This window comes from Panthera leo, chromosome F2 (genome assembly GCF_018350215.1).
Source record: "Panthera leo isolate Ple1 chromosome F2, P.leo_Ple1_pat1.1, whole genome shotgun sequence".
Classification (NCBI taxonomy): Eukaryota; Metazoa; Chordata; class Mammalia; order Carnivora; family Felidae; genus Panthera; species Panthera leo.
This window is the reverse complement of record NC_056695.1, coordinates 36844183-36866993: the sequence shown is the minus strand read 5'-3', so window position 1 is coordinate 36866993 and position 22811 is coordinate 36844183. Positions and strand designations below refer to the sequence as shown.

Below are 22811 nucleotides of genomic sequence, written 5' to 3'. Positions count from 1 at the left end.
TTTAGTTTCACAGATCCATAGGTGGACAGAAATAGTGTCTCAGAAGCTGCACTTCATGAATTATACCTAGGATTGTCATCCTCACTTGGACCTGATTTAGATGAGGAGATGTTGGCCTTTGAACTGACATTATGTTAGGATGCCATGATAGGATGCTATAATAGGAACCTTGGTAGGGAGATGAATGTATTTTGCATGTGGAATGGATATAAATCATTGGGGGCCAAAGGACAGACTATGGAAGACAGACTTGAAGATGGCACCCATTATTCCCACCTCCTGGTGTTCACATCCTTTTATAATTACCTCCACTTGAGTGTAAGTAGGACCTGTGACTTGCTTCTAGCCAATGGAATATGAAAAGGTGATAGGATGGTTATGCTGTGATCATGTTATGAAAAACTCCATATTGCTAGCAGACTTATTTTAGAGACTTCCTCCCTTGCTGAATTTGAAGATGGAAGGGGCCATGTTAGGAGGCTCACATGGCAAGGAATCATCTCTAGGCGACAGCAAGAAGTTGCGACTTTCATTCAGTCTTACAGTCACAAGGAAATGAATTCTGCCAACAGCATAAGTGAACTTAGAAGTGAAACCGAATCAAGCCTCCAGATGTAACCCCAGTCCTGGCTGACATGCTTAATTGCAGCCTAGCAGAGGATGGAGCTAAGCCTGCCTGGACTACTAACTCACAGAAACTGTGAGATAACAACTGTGTGTTGTTTGTAGTTGCTAAGTTTGTTCTGCAGCAACAGAAAACTAACACGGGGAGAAAGATAACAAGCAGGTAAACAGATAAAGAGTGTGAATTGGGTTAACACATGAAGGAAACAAATAAGGTGATATTATAGAAAATTTAGACTGTGGCTTCTTTAAATGGAACATGGCTACTTTAAATGGAACAATCAAGAAAGGTCTCTCTTGGGGAGATGTTATGTTGACAGAGGGGAGCTAGAAATCTTGGGATGGAATAGAGGATGACATGTCAGCAGAGAGAATTTTTGATGCAAATGCTCTGAAATAGGAAACAATTTGACACATTGGAGGAATCAGAGGCCACTGTATAAGCAAGAAGGAGAGTGGTAGCCCCAGTGTGTAGATTTTTGGACCAAGTACTAAGGAATTCAGACTTCATTTGTAGTGCACTGGGAAGTCTGTGAAGGACTGTTAGCAGGAGAGTGACAAGATTTACCCTCTATCTACCCTGTGAAGAATGGATTAAATTGGGGGCCTTAGGATAGGGCAAAGATGAAAGTGATATAGTCATTTAGGAAGCTATTGTCGATGAGGATTGATCATGACTTGGATGGAGGGGGTAGAAGAAGAGATACATATGGCTCAGGGGTCAAGGTAAACACAGCCTCTTCATCACGTATGTAAGGCCTTTCCTGATCCGGCTCCCAATTACCTCTCCGCCTTCGACTCTGTTCCCTTAGTGAACTTCTGTCCCTGCACACTGAATTTCTGCCAAGTTCTTGATGTCATCTATCTCTGAAGTCTACGAGGCCTGGCTGAAGCTCCCTGTTTTTACGGTGCCCTTCATTTCATACTTTCCCTCTGGGCAGCTCTCAGGCCCTTGGGCATCTACTATGCCTATCTGTCCATCCTGATGCTTCTTAAAGCTCAAGCTTGCTGAAATAACAATGAAGGAAAAATATTAAAAGAAGCAATGAAAACTAAAAAACATCTTGTAAAACATTATTCCAGTAAAATTAACATTCAAGTCATTTTTTTTGGATTTGTCAATTTCTCTGTTATTTTGACCCCTTCTCCAGTTGTGGTGAATTCTGAATATTCCTATTTATCATGTTTAGGAAGAAGCAAGAGAAAGTGGAACAGCCTGTGTACCAAAACAGAGAGGGGAAAAGCCCTGTAATTGATCACATTTACATTCCTAGAAAGAACACATTTGCAATTTAACCTGCCCTCTGGAACATGAGAAAGGAAAAGAATAAACAACTCACTGATGTACATCTACAAAGGCTATTTTGTTTCTCATTTTGTTCAGCATATTTCAGGGCTTCTGAGGGATGGATATAAACTAACATGGGGTGAATAACCGTATTTAACCAGATAACAATTTTTATCTGAATTAGACATTAATGTGGCCCTGTTTAAAGAAAAACAACACGTTTCTATCCATATTTTTAATCCACTTGATTTTATTTGAAATAATACAAGAATTTTTCTAATTTTTTTTTTAAGTATTGAATTTCACAGATGGTTGTACCCAGTCATTGTGAGGCAGTTATTATGTTGTGGTGATCTGGAAATGTTTTCACTTGTCAGAATGTTCCAGACTCTTAATCATGGTACTTAAAGCCCTCCCCCTTGGGTCCAACCTAACTATCCAGCCCCTTGGGCCTCTATTCCCATTCTTGCCTAATCCCTGGAATCTTGCAACACCAGACCACTTATTATTTATTCCCTCTTATGCACCATCCCTTTTCATGCTTATAATTTACCTAATCTTATTTAAAATGCAAATTATAATTTAGTGGATCTGGAGAAAAGCCAGAGACTCTACGCTGCTAACAACATCTCTGGTAATGCTGATGCTGCTGGTTTGTGAGATTTTCCAGGAGCAAGGATTAGGTAGTCTAACAATTTTATTTCTGATCATGCCGTCCAACCTTGCAGATTCCTTCTACATGGACACTCTAGCCATGAGACAACTCCAACTCATTCTCTTATCTTCAGGCCAAATCTTACCTTCTTATCCTTATGTGAAACCTTTTTCCTGCTAAGAGAGCGAATTAATACCTTCCTACTCTAGTGGCTTTCCCTTACACTTAGGATAACATTTAAAGTCCATACTAGGCTTACAAGGGCTATGTCTCCAATCTCTTTTCCTCATACTTTCCTCTTGCTTACTCCAACACTGCTCTTGTTCTACCTGCAACCGGCCAAACATGCACTCGTTTTAGGGGAATTTTTCTTTTAATTGCTCTTCCCATCACATGTCCTCATGGCTTGGTCTCTCATTTTAGTCAAGGCTTTGGTCAAACATCCCTTCCTCAAACAGGCCACTGCATTGAGTTGGCCCTTAGGCATAGCTGCCTGGATAAGATTGGAGGCTGAACTGTAGCCTCTGTTTGGTTTCATAAGCAAGATTAATCTGATAGCAGAGGACAGAAGAGGTAGACAGACAAATCAGAAAACTCTTGCAGTTGAACCAAATGTGAGAAAACGAGGACTAGGGTAATTGCTATGGAAACAGGGAGCCATGCTGGTGCCCAGGAAGGGCTACAAATGCCTGGAGGAAAATGCCCAAATGTGCCCTATAATGCAACTGTCCAGCTTTCAGATTGGTCTTCCTTGACCACTCAGCTTAAAATAGCAACCTGCTGACTATTTCTATCCCCTCACTCTGCTTTAGTTTTCTTCCAAAAACAATGACTCAGATATTTTATTATATACCTTATTGATTTGTTTTCGTTGTTTGTCTTTGCAACTTTGAATGTCAACTCAATGAAAGAAGAGGCTTTTTCTCTTTTGTTATTGCAATATGTCTAGTGCCTCAAACAGTGTATGGTATAAAACAAACATTATATAAATATTAACTGAATAAATTGATGAATGAATACTCAGAGCTTCCTTAAAACAGAATAGAGACATAGATGACAGATATAGGCTCAAATCTCAACTTTTCTACTTGCTAGCTATGTGAAACTAGGCAAGTTACTTCTCTTCTTTGGAGATTCTCTTCTTAATTTATTAAGAAGAAATTCTCTTCTTAATTTATTACCTGGTACTTCACATTTATCACACCCTATTGTAGTTGTTTACTTTTTGTTTTTCCTCTTGGCTATGAGCTCCATGAGAGCTCTTATTACAGGGCTTATTAAGTACCTAGAAAAGGGGTGCCTGGGTGACCCAGTCTGTTAATCCTCTGACGCTTGGTTTCAGCTCAGGTCACAAACTCACAGTTCATGGGATTGAGCTCCACATCAGACTCTGCATTGACAGTGCAGAGCCTGTCTGGAATTCTCTTTCTCTCCCTCTTTCTCTACCCCTCCCCTACTCTCTCCCTCTTTCTCTGCCTCTCACACACTCACTCTCTCTCTCTTTCAAAAACAAATACATTTTAAACTAAAAAGCATTTAGGAAAACCTATTTTCAATAACTCATTCATAAACATTATTTTTGGGGCTACTGCTCTGTACCACGTACTCTGCTCTGACACTGGAAAGACTCAACAAAGATGCAGACATGGGCTGTCATGTAGCTTCTGTGAAGTGAGGGAGACAGACATAAACAAAAACAAATAAGAAAACTTCTATAGTTTGTAATATTGTGAGAAAGAAACATAGAACTGTCATAGAATGACCTTAAAGGAAATATTTCTTTAACATTTTTGTGGGGTGAAGATTGTAAGTAATATTTGTATTTGTTTATTTTAAATACCCCCTGATAACCCATTGTATTTTATTAGCAATATCCTCTTCTTTGTCAATCACATATATGATAGGTGTTGGGGCTACTTGCAATCATTCTGACAAATTTCTCAGGTATGTGGATCCTGGTCAGTAGAAGGTGAGATGATGTTTATAGACCTGTTGTTTCTAGCTCTACCCTTCCAGAGCAACCAATTCTCTGACTGCCCGAGAACTTCTGTGGGAGAAGCATGTGATGTGTAATATAGAACTGTTTCTGGGCTGTATAAGGGTCCTAAAAGTTAAGAGAAGGCACACTTGGTGGGTTTAACTAAGGAGAAGTTAATGAGCAGATCACTGTGGTGTAGATGGGGTTAAATGAATGATCAATTCTACTGAAGTATCAGGGACTGACCACAGAGGGAGCATTACTGCCCATAGGTAGGAAGGGGCAAGAGAGGAGCATGTGTTGCCAGAGCAAGGAGACCTGGGGTCACTGGTAAGAACTACTCTATTGAATATTAGTAAAAAATGGGAAGGGCAAAGTCCCCAGGATGGAGAGAATTGTTAAACCTTGATATGGTATGGTTGTATCCCATATATAGCGTGGGAGAATCCCAGGAGGTGAAGGGTGAACTTTCCGAGCACTCTGTTTGATCCTTTTCCTTTTTGGAGTGTTTCTCTCCTTTCTTCATTCTCATTCATCTTACCACTCCCTTTAGTGGTCACAGCTGTCAAAACACTCCTACATCTTTCTCTTCCATTCCTTCCCCATGTTCTTTTAGGAAAAACTCTCTTTTCTAATTCTGTTTGTTGACAGACACGAAAATACATTATTTGAAAAACCCATGCTATAATCTATCTCTGGCATTAAGTGATTCTTTGACTACTCTTTATATATGAGCTAACCAATTTTTATCCATCTTTTTTCCCCAGACTAATTGAGTTCAATATTCCTGAAATGATCTAAAAGATAACAGAGGATTTTTTGGTTAAATGTTCAAAATGGAAAATGAATTAAAGTGTTATTCTTTGAGATGTATTGAATAACTTCCACCAATGCAATAAGCATACAATTTAAAAATAGCAATCTTTTTCTCAAATAGTATGCCATTTTAATACAACAAAAATGAATTTAGATTTGCTTATACTTGGGAGTGATTCTGTGAGCAAAAATATGGCATTTATTAGTTCTATTTTTAGCAGCATGACTTCTCTTTATTTGTCTTCTACTTGGGAATATATGTTATGTATATAGTAATTTATGCATTCGTAGTTGAGTTATGCCATTGACTTTTAGGTTAATTCATTTATAAAAAAAAGAAATGTGTAAGACACTCACTATACTACCCTTTATAATAGTTGAAACAGTTGCTCATTTAGAGTGGCATATCAGCTCTGTTTTGCTCTCAACATTTAATGAGGGGCAGTCATTTGAATCACTTTCATCAGCCTGAAGCCTGAATTTCCAAATGTTGCATATAAGTGTTCATTGGATTTGTGTTTCATTCTGGTAGAGATGTTCTTCTAATGGATTTTGCCTGCAGCTGGTGGTATTCATTGAGCAATGGTGGAAATCAATTAAATTATCCTCTTTTTCCCCTATAAAAATGATTTAATAAATGTACAAAATTTTAAAGGGAAATATATTTTAATATTAATATAAAATTTAACTTGAATCCACACTCAATCTCTTCTTAATAACTGGATCATTCTTCAGGAAGGGCGATGCAATGATTTCACCAGGTACGATAGATAAAATTTCATTTAGGCCAATTCATTTAATGTAATGGAGACTTTTAATTGTTTGCCACATTCAAAATCTTCCATTGCTTAAGGCCAGAGTTAGAAATAAGGCAATGGAAATTTACTCTTTTTTCTTTTTCCTCCACAAAGAATGCTAGATTTTCTTGGTACATTGTATGCTAAGCAAGAAAGGGTAAAAGGAATAGATACGGGACACTGTGGTCTTGTAATGCTATAAAATCTTCTTATTTATAGATTACAAATATGTGTACTTTTCCATGGTGAATTAAAATTATTGCTCTAGACTATGCTTATGAAAAAGAAATCCAAAAGTTATGAACAGTTTAGTTTAACAATAATTCTCTAAAACCTCCTGTTGAATCATATGAATATGAGCCTCATTAGAAAAATTGCTCACAAATTTTTGCCTCATAACTTTTGATTTGCATGAAATCACATTTGCCTCGTTTGTCAAATCTATTTAAACTGAAGTATTTTTTCCCATTGTTGATTTTGATAGGCTAACACTGGAGAATCAGGGTCACAGGATTAAACTCTTGTATGATTACAGCGATTCAGCAAAACCATGTAATACACAATGCATTGGAAGTACAATCTATTAAATACCTGCTGTGTGCTAGACATTAGGACGGAATGCTGGGGATCCAAGAACACATATAACACATTTCCTGTCTTCCAGTGCTTCCACAATTCTGTGGGGGACACAAATAGGTGAGAAATCATTGTATTAATGGGAGAAGTGCTACACTCTTCTGGCTTAGATCTATGGGAGGAGGATGCTTCACTTCCCCTGGAGAAGACGTCCTAGAGGAGAAAACATTTCAGCTGAAATTTGAGGGATACAAGAGAATTGTAATGAAGTCAAGCAGAATAAGCATGGTACTAGTAGAGGGGCAAAATGTTAAAAATTATCAAAAATGAAAAGTTGTATTTTACTAATTTCAAAATTCTTCACTTAGTTTTTATAACCCTCTGCATCTTGGCCCATTTTTTACTTATCCATATCTCCTTCTACTTCACGAGAGTCAACTTTTGTTCAAGTAAGTATTCTTCATGGTATCCTGGATTTGCCACTTTTTATTTTCAGGCTCTATGTACTTGCTTAGGCAAAGCTGCCGTTAATCTGCTTTCTAATCAAAATTCTCCCTCAGGACAAACTCAGGCCTCACTTTCCCATTGAAGCCTTCCATATAGAATTGTACCTTCTCTGGGCTTCTCTTTTAGGATCACATTGCACTCAAGGCAAGCACCCCTTAAATTAACACATAACTAATATTTCTAGTTTATTTTTTCTGAGTAACTTGGGGAACAGCATAGTTTTGATCTGAATCCTGGTGGTGACTCTTTTAATACACAGCCTTGGGTATGTATTTGCCTTCCTTGTAAAATGGGGATAATAAAACATATCTTGAAGCGTTTTCATGAGGATAAAATGAAAAAGGGATATATTGAAAATGCTGTTGGCAGTGCAGAGTTGGAATCACCTAGAAACCATGGGAAATAGAGGTGGATACTTTTTATAAAATATAAAATGTATAAAAAAATGGATCAAAATGAGAGACATCGAAATGAGATGCAAAGACTTAGTAAAATGACACAATAGATATTCTTTTTATGGATTATGTTGTGTATTTCAGTGGCATAGAGAAAATTGAGGGGATATAGTCCAGGAATTAGGAGAATATCTAGTAGGTTAGTAATTGCAGGTAAAAGGTTTTGTGAAAAGTGCAGAAGGATATATTGCAACGGGATCTAGCATCTGGAGTACTTACTGTGTGTCAGTATTATCTGGTATAAGCATTCCAGTGTATATATCATTCGAACCTTACCATGATCTTATTATCACTTTCATTTTAAAGTTGATCTATTTTATTTATTTATTTATTTATTTATTTATTTATTTATTTATTTTGAGTGAGAGAGAAGCAGGGGAAAGGGAGAGCGAGAAGGAGAGAGAATCCCAAGCAGGCTCCATGTTATCAGCGCAGAGCCTGATGTGGAGCTCGATCCCACAGACTGCGAGATTGTGACCTGTGTTGAAGTCAAGAGTAGGATGCTTAACCAACTGAGTCCCGCTCAGGTGCCCCATCACTTTCCTTTTATATCTATGGTAACTGAGGCCCAGAAAGGTTGGATGAAAAAAGAAAGAAAGAAAGAAAAGTTGAGTGACTTGCTCAAAATTATGCGCTTAGTAGGCCAGGGTTTAAACCATAAGCTATTTCTTAACTCTACAGAATACCTACAATCGCCCCTAGCACAGAGTGTTCATTTAGAAGAAGGTAGTTTTTGAGTGTATAAGAATCTTGCAGAGTTGGCAAATTTAAATTCTGGCTTATTGAAGTCTCAAATTATGAGCTTCACATCATAGAAGGCACAATTATATTTTCAAAGTAAATAATCTCTGTGAAGAAAAGGATAAACTGTATTCAAAGTCCTAACACATCAAAAGTATTAAGGATAATGAAGAATAAGGAACTTGAGTGGCTCAGTTGGTTGAGTGTTTGAACTCTTAATTTTGACTCAGATCATAATCCCAGCATCGTGAAATTGAGACCTGCATAGGGCTCCACTCCAAGCATGGAGCCTGTTCAAGATTCTCTTTCCCTTTGCCCCTCTCCCCCATTCGTGGTTTCTCTCTCTCTCTCTCTCTCTCTCTCTCTCTCTCTATATATATATATATATATATATATATATATATATATATATATATATAATGTTTATATATGAAAGGAAGGAAGGAAGTCAAGGTAAAAATAACACATATCAACTGAAATTTACTCCTAAATGCCAACAAAGACTCTGAATGAGTGAGGCTTGAGCACATACACATGGAACACTCCATTTCCCTAAGTTTCATAGGCATCAATTTCTTGACACCAAAGCAGTCTGCTTTGGTTCTTCCATCTGTGTCCAGCCTGGGATTAGAAATCAGCCTCACCTGGGATTCCAGCCTCAACTCTGTAAACTATGGCCTCCATAGGGCTCTAGAGGCCGCTCAATACAGCTCCCTACTTATATGCTTGTATGTGGAGCAGAGGGGAAAAGGAAGGTGGTTTCACCAGGAAGAAAGGTTTCTTCTGTGCCTTAGACATGACAGAGTGGGTGTAGTCACTCAACGAATTGCATCCCTTGTCTCACTTTCTCCTCCTTTGACTGAATTATAAATCATTTAAATGCACTATATTCTTTCATATGGTTCATAGTTTTTAATAGAAAATTTCTTAATAGAACTTTTGGTGTCAGGTGAACGATATTGAGTCCTCTCTCTGCTACTTCCTGAGATTTAAGGAAAGATATGTAATTGCTGTATAGCCTCGGTTTGACTTGTAAAATAGGGACTATGATAGTACTTGCTTCTTGGACTGTTTATGAGATTCAAACTAAAAATTATATGTAAAAACAGTGGTGTCTATACCTTGGTAACCCCTTAGTAGAAATTATCTATTGCCATCAAGATTTTGCTCAGTAAATGCTTTTTGAGCTCAGTGACTAATTTATTCTCTCCTATGTAAAACAGCTATCATTGCAAATTTATAGTCAATTCAGAGTCTGTAAAACAGCAAGAAGAGACATTAGGATTATTCAACAATAAAGTGAGAATAAATGCATATATTTTCTTGAATTCTAAGGCCAATTTCTTTTATTCATACTTTGTTCACAGACATGTCTTGGGGTTAAATATAGATGATAATTTTACTCCAGTTCAAATATGAAATTACTTTAGAATTTAAATAAATTTGTTCTGTCTTCTGAGTTTCTTCAGAGCAGAACGACACAGCAGGGTAGAAAGGTAAAGTTAGAGGTTATCTCTACATGAATTGTGAGAGTGGTCACAGATAGCTAAGAAAATAATAATAAAGAAAATGGAAGTGCTCCTAAAGTTAATACCATTGTCAGCCTCCTCTGTGGTTTAAATATTATATGAATTAATCAACTACCTACTTGAGATCTCTACTTACATGCCTCAGAGGCATCTGAAGCTTAGCATCTCCTAAACCAAACTCTTGTGGCCTCCTCCACTCCCAATTTGTTTCTCTCCTAGGCTTTCTGCTAGCAGTAAATGATGCCATAAATATTAAAGACAGAACTTGCCTTCCTTTCTCCCTAATTCCACCTTGCCCCACTTTTCCCCATAGAACTCATCAGCAATTATTGTTGATTTAAGCCAGACATTTCAGGCTTCCTCCAGGCTCCTGACCACCCAAGTTCCTGCCCTAGGGGCTCTGCATTTGCTGTTCCTTCTGTGTTGGAGCATTCATCTCTCATAGATGATTCCACTCACCCTTTAGCTTTGCCTGTTTCCCCAGAGAAGCCTGGACTGGACATTAAATAAGTCCCCACACTCATCATCTCATTATCCCCGTGTAACACCCTACTTATTTCTTTCCCAGAACTTAACATTTTGTATTGCACCAACATACACATGACTTCTCCATCAACACATGTATTTGTTTGCTTGTATCCCAATAATAATACAAGCAAGCTCTGTAAGGGCAGGGCTATGTCTCTCATTTACCAATGTATACTCAGTGTCTAACACTGTGCTTGACATGTGGTAAGAGCTTTTTAATATTCATCCAATAAATGAATCTTAGAGATACACATAGGAATAGCTGAACCATCTGGAGACAGGTTACCTATGAAGCCCATTTAGTGAAACTTTATTGGAGCTTTTTGAAAGGAAATTCTAAATATGTTTAGAAGTCACCTTTTTGTGCTAAGGAAAATATAAAATAATTCTAGGAAGAAAAAAAATCAGAACTTATTTTAAAATTTCACACATGTTAAATAATATTAGAAATAAAACTTCAATAGAAACATAAAGAAAACAATGATTAAATTAGAAACACTTAGTAAAAGAGTTTAGTGATAAATATGAAAACATCAGGTCATTTGAATACAACTAATATTAAATTCTAGCATTAAATCCTTGCTTGCCTACCATGCCAGGCACTGTGCTAGCCATAAAGAGACGCACGTGGAGAAAATGACCAAAGCAGTCTGTCTCCGAAAGGACCTATAGCCTGCAGTAATGGTTCTTCAACACTGGTAGGCCTCAGAATAATCTGGGTAATTAATTATGGAGCCCTGGACCTCATACCATGCATTCTGTTTCAGTAGATCTAGAGTGGCATCTTAGGATCTATAATTTTAACAAGCTCTGTACATGATTCAGATAAAGGTGCTCTTTGGACTCTAATTTGAACAATTCCAATATAGTTGGAGAGACCCGCATCAAGGGAAAAATTACCATCTTGTGCAACAAGAGCTATGATGGGGCTAGCACATGGCATGAAAGCTTGAAGGAAGAAAACCTCACCCATGTTTAGAGATTACTGCTAAATCAAGTCCTGGAGAATAAAAAGAAATGTCAGAACTGGGAGCCATAAGGTCATATGGAGATGCATGTGACTCTCCAATAATGAGAGAAGAGCGTTCCAGAGAAAAAACAAGTTGATCTCAGTAGCTGCAGCGGGTGAGGTTGGTGGTGATAAATCCGGAGTGGTCAGCACGACATATCATGTCTTGCTATGGCAAGGCTGGGTGTTTGACTTCATCTAGTGAGTGATAACAATGATATGACCACATTTGAATACACAAACACATACAATGCTTTATTTATAGAATCTAGGTGAATGGCAGAAAGCGGATTGGAGGTGTACAATATGAGATTCGGGAAAACCAGTTATGAGGTTTTCACAGAAATGCAGGGGAGAGATGGTAGGAATGTGAAATTAGATATTGTGACAATGGAAAAGCCAGGAAATGAATGGATGTGAGGGATATTGAAGAGGTAGAATTGACAGAATTTGATGATTACTTGCATATGAAGGATGAGACAAAGGAGCAGGAGGCCTTCTTGATTCGCAGCTTGACTGGGTGGATACAACATAGACATTAATAATAAGTTAATAACTGGTAAACTAATCATCAATAATGATAAAGTCATGTTACCAGTGCAAAGATGAGAAGCCAGGGCTCTAGGAAAAAGTTTCAGGAGTGCCTGGGTGGCTCAGTCGGTTGAGCGTCTGACTCAATTTTGTCTTAGGTCATAATCCCAGGATCATGGGATCAAGCCCTGTGTCAGGTTCTGCATTGAGTGTGGAGCCTGCTCGAGATTCTCTCTCTGTCTCTCTCCCTATGCCCTCTCCCTGCTCATACTCTCTCTCTACACCCTTCTCAAATAAATAAATAAATTTAAAAAATTTTTAAAAAATTTAAAGAGGCATTGCAACATCAGTGTCTCTCCACTAATATTAGTCTTTGCATTTCTAAGTGGAATTTAAAAGTAAATTTAAAAGTAAAATGTAAAAGTATTTTAAAAATGACCTATAAAATATTTTATATCTAATTGAAGTTTCAGATTTTATTAAGCTAATGGCTACGCTTGTTTCATAAATATCAAAACTAAAGAATCAGTTCAAGAAAGGCCTATATTCCTGGTCCTCTCTTCTTTTAAAGGATCAGAAGAGATTGATCTGTGTAAATGTCCCCACAATTTCTTTTATACTGGGAAAAAGGTGAGTACAACAAGAATTCAACCACCCTGGCCCACCTACCCTGGCTGCAGATGAAACACTGTACAACTAGTTCTGGCCAATAGGTTGAGGGTGCGAGCGCCTGTGTCACTTCTGGGCCACAACACGGATGAGCAACTGTATGATCTTTAGGTGACACCTTCTTCTGCAATTGTTGAGAAAGCAGAACCACGAGATAGACATAGCTGGATCGCTGAGTCACTGCAGGAGGCCATCAGACTTCGTGAGATCTTTGTATTGTTCAGCCATTGAAATTTCAGGGTTAATTTCTTACCAGAGCTCAGCCTAGCCCGTTCTGACTAATATAGTCAGGAAATTCTTTACTGACTTAGGAGGTAGGCACTTGGCATGTCCCAACACTCCTGGAGGCAGACCCTACACTGAGAATGTGTAAATGGAGCATGGAGATGACTTAAACAGACCAAAGAAATAGTGAGTGAATACCACCCAGCGTTATCCAGAGGCGAGTGAGAAGAATTACCTTTGAGATCAACTGACTTCTGGTGTTGCTGTTTCAATCCTCCCTTTCACAATTAGGGGTATGATAACTCAGTTATATTTGCTTCCAGGCAGAAAAAGCTACGTCAAACACAACTATAATCCCTACAAGAAAGAGGGTATGACTGGGGTGTCTATGGTAAGGCTAGCAGCTCTCTCTAATGACAAACGCTCCAGATTGTGTGAGAGTAAGCACAAAAAAGTTGTCTTTTCTCAGTTAGCAAGAATCTTGGTTCTATAAGAATGATATTCACTTCAGGACAGGCTCCAATATGTTTCAAAAGATGGATGAAAGGCCAGGGTAGGAGAAATTTCTGTAGCTCAGGTAAGCAGAAAACCATATTGCAAAAAATATTTCCTTTGTATGCAAAGAAGAAAGTTGGTTGAATTCTTTTACGTAGCTAGAATAAAAACTAAGCCACATCTACAGCAAATACTGATGTGGTTAAACTGAAACATACATATTTAAATTCTATTTGCATTCAGCTGGAATCCTGCACCCTTTGTGTTTTCTGTGATTGAATTATTGCAATAATATGACTTTTTTTAGGTCTTATGAAAAATTAATAGTTTAATTCCTTATAAGTATTATTAATATTAATGTAATGACTAAGAGTAACAAGTATCATACATTACTTGCCTATGGCCTGTTTTATAGTGTCACTCCCAACTTTGTTATTTAGATGAGGAATTATATAATTTTTAAAATATTAAAACCATTTCAATAACCACTTTATACACAGACTACATGGCATAAAGTCCTAACAGGGTATAAAATGCTCCATTAAGTGTTATCTAACATGTCTGTAGGAAACTCTCTGTGCTAGATTTCCTTTCTTGTGAATCTTATGTTTAATTATAGTCCCAAATGATTAATTTCCATACTTAAGAGGAAGTGGGAAGAACTTGTAAGGCCTGACTTTGGTATAGGGACATACTTCAAACATATAAAATAATTCACAAACCACAAGGGGAAGTTATAATTGACAGAGGAATTTTATATTACAAGTGCCTATTTAATCTTAGGGTAACTGTTATGTGTATACACTCTTTTTTTTTTTTTTAATGTTTATTTATTTTTGAGACACAGAGAGACAGAGCATGAACAGGGGAGGGTCAGAGAGAGAGGGAGACACAGAATCGGAAACAGGCTCCAGGCTCTGAGCTGTCAGCAGAGAGCCCGACGCGGGGCTCGAACTCATGGACTGTGAGATCGTGACCTGAGCCGAAGTTGGACGCTTAACCAACTGAGCCACCCAGGCGCCCGTGTATACGCTCTGCTTAAAGTCCTAATGGGACCAGAGTGGCCATTGTCATCTACTCTGAGAGAAAGGCGCTCCGTCCCCCCCCCAAAAAAAATGTCAAGTGGAGTGAAATATAAAATGACCCATAGTATAATCAGGATTTCCCAGACTGAACAAAATCACCTAATTTTGGGTCATGTGGATAAAATCTTTTGAAAATGTCCGTCTGGCTCTCTAGGAAGGGAATACTTAACAGAATAATAAAAGTAAATTGAAAGAAACACTTAAGGTACTGCTCGTCATATTTTTTTTTTTAATCAGGAACAACAGCAACAACAACAAAAACCCAATGCAAACAGTGTGGAAAGCGATCCTTATTTCATGAAGATCAGTAAAGTCAAACAGCGAGCCACAGGTATGTATGAATTCAGGGCCTTAGCAGATCTAGTTGGGTCTGTAAAAATAAAAAGATACTATGGTAGGAAGAAGAGAAAAGAAGTTTTAGTACTCTAAATAAGTGGTTCTCTGTGTCTGGAAATTGAAAATTGATTCAAGAATTCAGCTAACGTACATAAAATAAAAATAATATCGTTCAAAATCATGGTCTCCAAGGAAATGCCATCCTTATAAAACCATGGATTATTGACTGTAAGGTTTCTATCCTGCGCTAGCCACTTTTCTTTAAAAGCTCAGGCTAGGTATGTTTTGAAAAACAAAAGATATCCCTCAATCCCAACCTGCTAACTTCCTAATCCTTTTCCACATTTTTCAAGTGCAAATCTTGAAATCACTTGACAGAGAGTTCATTTGCAAGGTTCCTGAGTAATGTGAGAGAATAACATTATTTTTCCCTGTAAATTCTTGAGAATCAAAGTTAATGATTATATCCAAATACAACTGGGATTGCCACATGGCGGCTGTTAGCATTTGTTTTCTCTATTTTCTCTTGGACCATTGCACTTATTTGGCATTCACTATTATAAAAAATATTTAATTGCAGTTAAGGGAAAACACACATCGAGCCAGCCTATTTTTGAGGTAACGGTAGTTGGTTCTCTATGTTATGCATTTATTCTCCTTCTGTTGCCTGTATCGGAATGTAAGAACAAGTGTCATGGAGCTTCCGAGCAAAGGTAAACAAATCCTTGAATTGCCCACAGAGTTTGCCAAGTGCCGAGCAGCTGCTGTCGGGGGACAGAATTACAGAATGCAGTTAAACAGAAATAGAATATTCAAAACAGGACATGAGCAGCAGGGGCTAGTAAAATAGGAAGAAATAGCAAATTCGACTTAAAAAGCTCTCTCCCTCTCCCTAGGGCTTGCAGTTTGCCGTCTTTTTCGAGGGTAGCTGTTGCCCTTGAAATGCCCTCCTGTACACTGTGGTCCTCCATTGTGATTTTCCAATGAGAACACTCACAGCACGGTCCACCCCAGCACACCTATCTTTATTCTCTTCTCCCAGTGGTCATTGGTGTCTTAGCTCCATGCCTCACAATTTTCAAGGCACTCATTACATTTTAACATAAGTTGTGAGAGACATGTAATCTCAGCTCAGAGAAGATACTCAAACAGAGGAGAATGATCAGAAAGATGCTCGCTCTCTGCTGTCCACGCCACTCATTTTGCAATTGACTCATCAACCAGGACTAAATTCCAGATCTTACACTACTGTTTTCGAGCTTATTTTCGTTTCTTTTCATACTTCGTCTGGAGTGTACATTTTGATGTGCTGGACAGATTGCTTGTTCAGGATGATGACATTCATACTACTAGCTATGGGGAGTGCTGGCTGCAAAGAACTCACAGCTGAGCCTCCCTCTGGGGACCACCCTGGACCTGAAGGGAGCTGCTTCACCCAAGGTGACACCCCTCCCCAGGGAAACCTCCATCCAATGACTGGCCCACTGGAGGGGTACAAAGACCTCATGTCCTCACTTCAAGGCAACTATGAAAACTTATTCTCACTCTAGCGTATTCTGGGGAATAGCCTGAACAGCTCTGTTGAAACTGCACTATGGTTTGACTTCTCTCTGCCCAATTCTGCTACTCTCATTTCATTACTGGTACTGTTCCTGAGAGCGCTCCCCGTAAGATTGCTGCAAGCAAATCTCCAAGTCAGGTTCTGTGACCTAATATAGTTTTCCATGTAAACATATACACTGGGAAGGCAGAGATCATGTTTTATCTTTTTTTATCTAGGCAAACCAGAAAAATTTCCAGATTCTTCTAGCAGTGCTGTGGTTATGAGTTGCAAATAACCCTTCTTAGGCTTACGTAACAGAACGTGACTACCTGCTTTTACCTGCTCATACCATTGAGTTGCTGAAAACCAGGAGAGAGGGAAGGAGGGAAGCCTCTCCTTCATTGATTATGGTATTTTTTAGTTTCTCCCCACATGTATCTGACTTGGACATAGTGTTTTCCACCTGAGCTATATTCTCTACTTGTTCTTACGTGCCTACAGTTTTATGTGTGTGTGTGTGTGTGTGTGTGTGTGTGTGTGTGTGTATGTGTGTACATGTATATATTCATAACGTGTAGTATGAATCTCTACATACTAGTAGTAGTTTGAATGTAGTTTGAATCTCTATATACTATCTCCAATCATTTTGCTCATGTTCTCTGCTTTGGATTGACATATCCAGCCGGGGGTGTTGAATATCTGGATTAAATGGTACCACCTTTGGGGCGCCTGGGTGGCTCACTTGGTTAAGCGTCCAACTTCGGCTCAGGTCATGATCTCACGGTTTGTGGGTTTGAGCCCCACGTCGAGCTCTGTGCTGACAACTCAGAGCCTGAAGTCTGCTTCAGATTCTGTGTCTCCTTCTCTCTATGCCCCTCCCCCGCTCGCACTCTGCCTTTCTCCCTCTCAAAAATAATTAAATATTAAAAAAAATTATAAAAAAATGGTACCACCTTGGAATTCAGTGCCCTACAGATATCACTAACCAGTCGTGGCTCCCAACACTCTTACCCCATCTCACATTTGGCAGCCTCTGGTGCAGCCTCTGGTGCACACAAATGCTCTGGCCCCTTTGGCAGAATCCAGTTTTAACCCAGTCTTGGTCATTTCCTCTTCTTATACCTAGGAAAGCAGCTGTCTAGTTTCCTACCGTCCTTCATGCAAGATGGAGGCAGTAACTATTTTCAAACTACATCCATCTTATCTTTAGGAACTATTCCAAATACTCTAGAATTTGCTCCTTCTCTTGACTTTCCCAGGTGTCCTCTTTTGGATAATAATCTGAGTCTCCCTCCTTCCAACCGAGGCTGCTGCTGACAGGGGCAGGCTGAGGCCACCTGGAGAGAGACAGAGGAAGATTTTCCATGAAAATATAATGACATATAACCTTCAGCAGCTCTCATCTTGTGCTTTCCAAAGCCCTGAGAGGACATTTTTTTTTCCTTGTAAAGTTTCAAAATTTAGACATTCCAGGTATAATTTGTGAGGTCCTCTGCATCTTCCCAATGCTACTTTCCCTACAAATGACTCCTCCTGTCACATGGTGTTGGAATGACCATAGGCATTGGAACTCATTAATGAAAAGTTGAATTAAGGATACACTTAATTTGGGTCGGTGCTATGTATTTATGTGATTTGGAGCCACTTTCATGTATAGTGAAGTTATTGCTAGCTATGCTAATTCAAGAATAGCTTCCAGAAATACTTATTCATCAGTGGGCAAAGCTGTAAGTGGAGAATTTGGTTCTTATCAGTGCCTCACCACAACAGAAATGTTGTAGCATTCACAGTAATGAGACATACAGAAGTTCTCAGGAGCCTTGCATTTGCAGGCACACACTGGTAGCAGTAGTGTAAACAGTACACGTGTGTGTGCAGTCACATGTTTGATGCATCTTAAGCATCGATAATAAAAAACAACTTTGGATTGCCCACGATAGAGGAAAAACAAAATTATCATTTTATTCTCTTTATGTAAGAATTGTAAATACCACTATCATACAAAGAAGGAAAGAGCACACAGCTGAAAAACTAGGAAAAAGTCCTATGAGGTATATCAGCAGTTAATTAAGAAAAACATGCTGTCTTGATTTTGCGGTTTATTTGTCAGCATTTTAAAATTTATAATTTTGTTGTAATTCCTTTTCTCATTGTAAATAAACAGGTCTTCTTTATTTAATTTTATATTCAAAATATTGTATTCTTCTGCTTGCAGAATCCCCCACCCCAGATGTATGACTTTCAGGCCCCGTAAATCCTGGGTCCACTCCTGGGAGACTCAGAAGCCTCTTTGCACAGTGGCTCCGTGTTCTGCAGGGACAGGAGTGTTTCCCACTGGGAGCCAAGTAAGCATGGTTCCTTTCTTGTCAATTCGGAACATGAGCATGAAATTTTAGGGCAGAAAGGGACCAAAGATATAATCTAGCATAATATCGTTTTTCAGGTGAGGAAACTGAGGCTGAGAGTGATCATGGCTCTATAAAGTCTCTAAGTCCTGTTTCAGCAGTGGACCTATGGAAAAGTGTACAGGTAGTTGCCACAGTGTCCCAGGGCAATGGACGTAACATTCAATTTCTTGAGAGGGTGCTGACAGAGAAAGTTCCACAAATTTATTTCCACCTCTTCTCAGTCAGGCTGAGACTAAGGAGCAGAGGTGGACCCCTGGGTAAGGACAACGGCCTCTCTGGTGGGACACAGTGCTCCTGCGAAAAAGGAACTGATGTTTTTAAGAAATGATAGAAGTTAAATTCGTCACCACTCCCAAGAATTTAGTCTTTAAGACTTTGATCTTTCGATTATGGGCAGACTCTTACTTTAAGCACTGAGTTTACTGAGTGGTACGATTAGTTCCCAAATGGAAAACTGTAATCTCACTCTTGATAACCTCCACTGTTTAGCACTCTCACATTTGTTTCATTTGACATTTTTTTTTTTTTCTTATTTTCTGTCTCTCTCTGCACTCGCCCTTTGGAGTAGGTGGGGTAATGTTACTACATTGGTGAAAAAATCTGAAGTTCAGTGTAGCTAGTAACAGGGGAGAACTGAGATTAGAAATAGGCCTCTTGATCTTCTTTCTAGGGTTTTCTCTTTATATCATCTGATCTCCAGGATTAACAAAAGAATCCTTGTTTTATTTACTTTCATTAACTTGACAAAAGTAGATCTAGCTTTATGTAAGAACAGATAATTGCCATCTCCTGTGATTGAAAAGAGGTCAATCTTTCCCTGATGACAGGATTCTACCATCAATAACTCTTTCCTTTTATATTCAGCTTTCACAACCTTTTATCACAGAGGTACACCCAGGAGGAAAATTTCCAATGTCTTTGTGTGAATGAATTTGCATGCTTTATTTATTTCTTAGTTAAGTCAAGCAAGGAAAGAAGGGGAGTATCATGACTTCCATTTCCAAAATAAAGAAATCATAATTTTTTTGAGGGGGGAAAGGGGAAGAGAGAGAGGGAAAGAGAGAATTTTAAGCAGGCTCAACACTCTGCACAGAGCTCAACGTGGGACTTGAACCCACGACCCTACGATCATGACCTGAGCCTATCTATATCAAGAGTTGGACTCTTAACTGACTGAGCCACCCAGGCGCCCCCATAATTTTTGATACTCATAAATTGTTTGAGTTACTACATTATAATTTTCTTGTATTTTTCTTTATCATTGAACATTCTATAATTGGAAGAACATTTTAATGGTCATATTGGTGATTTTCAGAACGACATCATTTGATCAATGTAAAAATCACTCATTATGTAATGTTTCTGTCATTATAAAGAGTTTTTCTTCAATTTTCATTCATGTCAAGAATTTTCTTGTTAATAGTTATGGTCATCATGGCAACTCTCCTATGTATGAATGTAATGAGGTTACAAAGCACTGATGCTTGCACAATCTCATTTGGACCTCCTGACAGGCCGTGGAAAGAACGGGGGCGGGATCAATATCAGGATCTGGCAGCCAAAGAAACAGGCCCGGAGTAAGAGCTTTGTCTACAACAAGGAAGTGGCAAGACTGATACTCAAAATTCCGATTTCACGGTAGTTGCGCTTAAGGTTTTCTGCTTTACTTACTGAACTCTTTGCCTTTCTGATGAAGACCATAGTATTTACACAGCAAAATTCTCATGGAATGGTGAAACATGCTTCAATCTTGTCATTGAATGAGCGTCAGAGTGACTCAAAATGGACTAGATGGCTCACAAAATTCAGTGAATGTGCTCAGTACCCCAGAGAGTGTACATCGTAAATAAATGTCATGGAAAGCAGATCCCATCTCTGAAACCTGAGGTTAAATGAGGGGAGTGGTCTTCCTCACCTATGATATGTTTAAAATGATCCTACCATACAGCATTCTTCATTTGATGTACTCCAATACCATTGAAAAGCATAGGAGCAAACTGATTCTGATCATAGGTTAGCAGTTTTTTATTTTCATTTCACAAAACACAATCTTTGGAAAGCCATCACCATTGATCATCTGGCACTTATATATTTTGTTATCTCTTGTAATCACTATGCTGACTTCAATAACAGGTAGTAATAGGATCATGTTACATGGTGGTTTAAAGCCTTCAATTTTTTTGATTGATGATTTTACTTATTGCTACTATTTTGAAATACTTGCAACGGTTTATTATATTTTTTATCTTATCATTGACCACTCTTGCTATAGATAAGCTCTAAACCAAAAGCAGAAAGAAATACAGGCTGTATTTTCTGTATCATGTTTAGAAATGCCCAGTTCCCTTGTATTAATGTGTTATTCTCTAGGACTCAAATTTCATGCTACAAACATTTTTTTTACCATGTCCTGGACCCAAACAATTTTATATTTTATCTATGTTATAAACCTTGCCTTTTTTTTCAAGAGTAGGGCCTCCAGGAATTTTTTCCATTATTTGTAATTTATTTGCATATCTGTTTGAGTCATCGCATGCACGCACACACACACACACATATATATAGATATATCTATATATATCTATATATATCTATATATATCTATATATATGTAGTGGTGTCAGAACTACTAACTCATACCCCACTGAGAAACAAATTTACCACCTAGAGTACTGTGTTTGTATATAGTTCTTTTATCTTTAGCTTTATAGTGTTTAGTCAAGTCACTGTTTTGCAAACTTAGGTCAGCTCCTTTCTTACCCACTCCCTTCTGTGTACTTCTATTATTCATACAATTAAATTCTTTTGTCACAGGCTGCATTCTATTTTAGATTTCTCTAATATCTTGGCTGAGTTTTTAAAATTGGCAAAGAGTAAAATTTACTCTTTGTGCAATGCAGTTCCATGAAGGTTGACCAATGTATGGAGTCATGTATCCACTATGACTGTTCCCTAAAGGGCAGTTCTACCATCTTCAAAATTTCCTTATGCTTCCTGTTTGTAATTTACTTTTCCCTCATACTTCCTAAGCCACTAGAAGCCATTGATGTTTTCCATCTTTACAGTTCTGCCTTTTCTAGAATGTCATATAAATGGAAACAGACCCTATGTAGCCTTTCATTTTGCAAATGCATTTAAGGTTCTTCCATGTTGTTTCTTGAATCGATAGCTTATTTCTTTTCGATGCTGAGTAGTATTCCATTGCTTGGGTGTGACACAGTTTATTTATCCAGTCACCCATTTTAAAAGACATGTGAGTTGTTTCTGGTTTTGGGCGTTAATGAATAAAGCTATTGTAAATATTCACATACAGATTTTTGCATGAGTATAAGTTTTCATTGTAGTAGGGTATATATCCAGTAGTAGCATTACTAGGTCATATGGTCGATGAATATTAACTTCATAAGAAACTTTGAAACAGTTTTCCCAACTGGAAGCCAACCAAAGTGACTGGGCCATTTCTCATTGTTGCTAGCAATATTTGAGAACGCATGCTCCACTAGTTTGAAATATAAAATCATGCCCCTTATAAATGAAGGTGATATGAAGACTAAATGTGAAGAAGAATGTAAAAAATAGTAAATTGTGAAGGGCTACACAAAGAAGTGGTTATTATTCCAACTGGTCATTTTATCTTAATATCCGTATGGACTGGGGCCAGTTGGGGAAATGTCAACTGGTGGAGAGCCTGGTTTAACCAGAGTCAAACAGGGAGATAAAGATAAGCTCTTTAAACATCTGGCATGCCGTGTGTGAGAACCTCCTGCATCAGAATTTCTTGGAGCATCAGAGACAATGATCACACTATATATAAGAATAGAACTCTGACCTATAAATTGTAGCAACCAGTTTAATAAGCCAACCTACTGGGAAGAGTAACTAGTGCAGGAAGTCAGATTATTATCTGTATCTAACAGCCCAGGAAGCCAAAAAATAACCCCTATAACAATTGGCCCCAAGGTGTCAGGACTTGATTAATAACCGCAAGTGTCCTCATTTTTACCCCTGTTTCCAAT

The 22811-nt window shown here is 38.3% G+C and overlaps 1 long non-coding RNA gene across 3 annotated transcripts in view; it reads left to right on the top strand.

The window, feature by feature from the left end:
* LOC122211173 overlaps nt 1-22811 on the top strand; it is a 239316-nt gene that overhangs the window by 138743 nt on the left and 77762 nt on the right. For all 3 annotated transcript variants that reach the window (XR_006198539.1, XR_006198540.1, XR_006198538.1), the window contains exon 3: nt 14746-14839. This is a non-coding gene — a long non-coding RNA (uncharacterized LOC122211173). The remainder of the gene's footprint in view (nt 1-14745; nt 14840-22811) is intronic.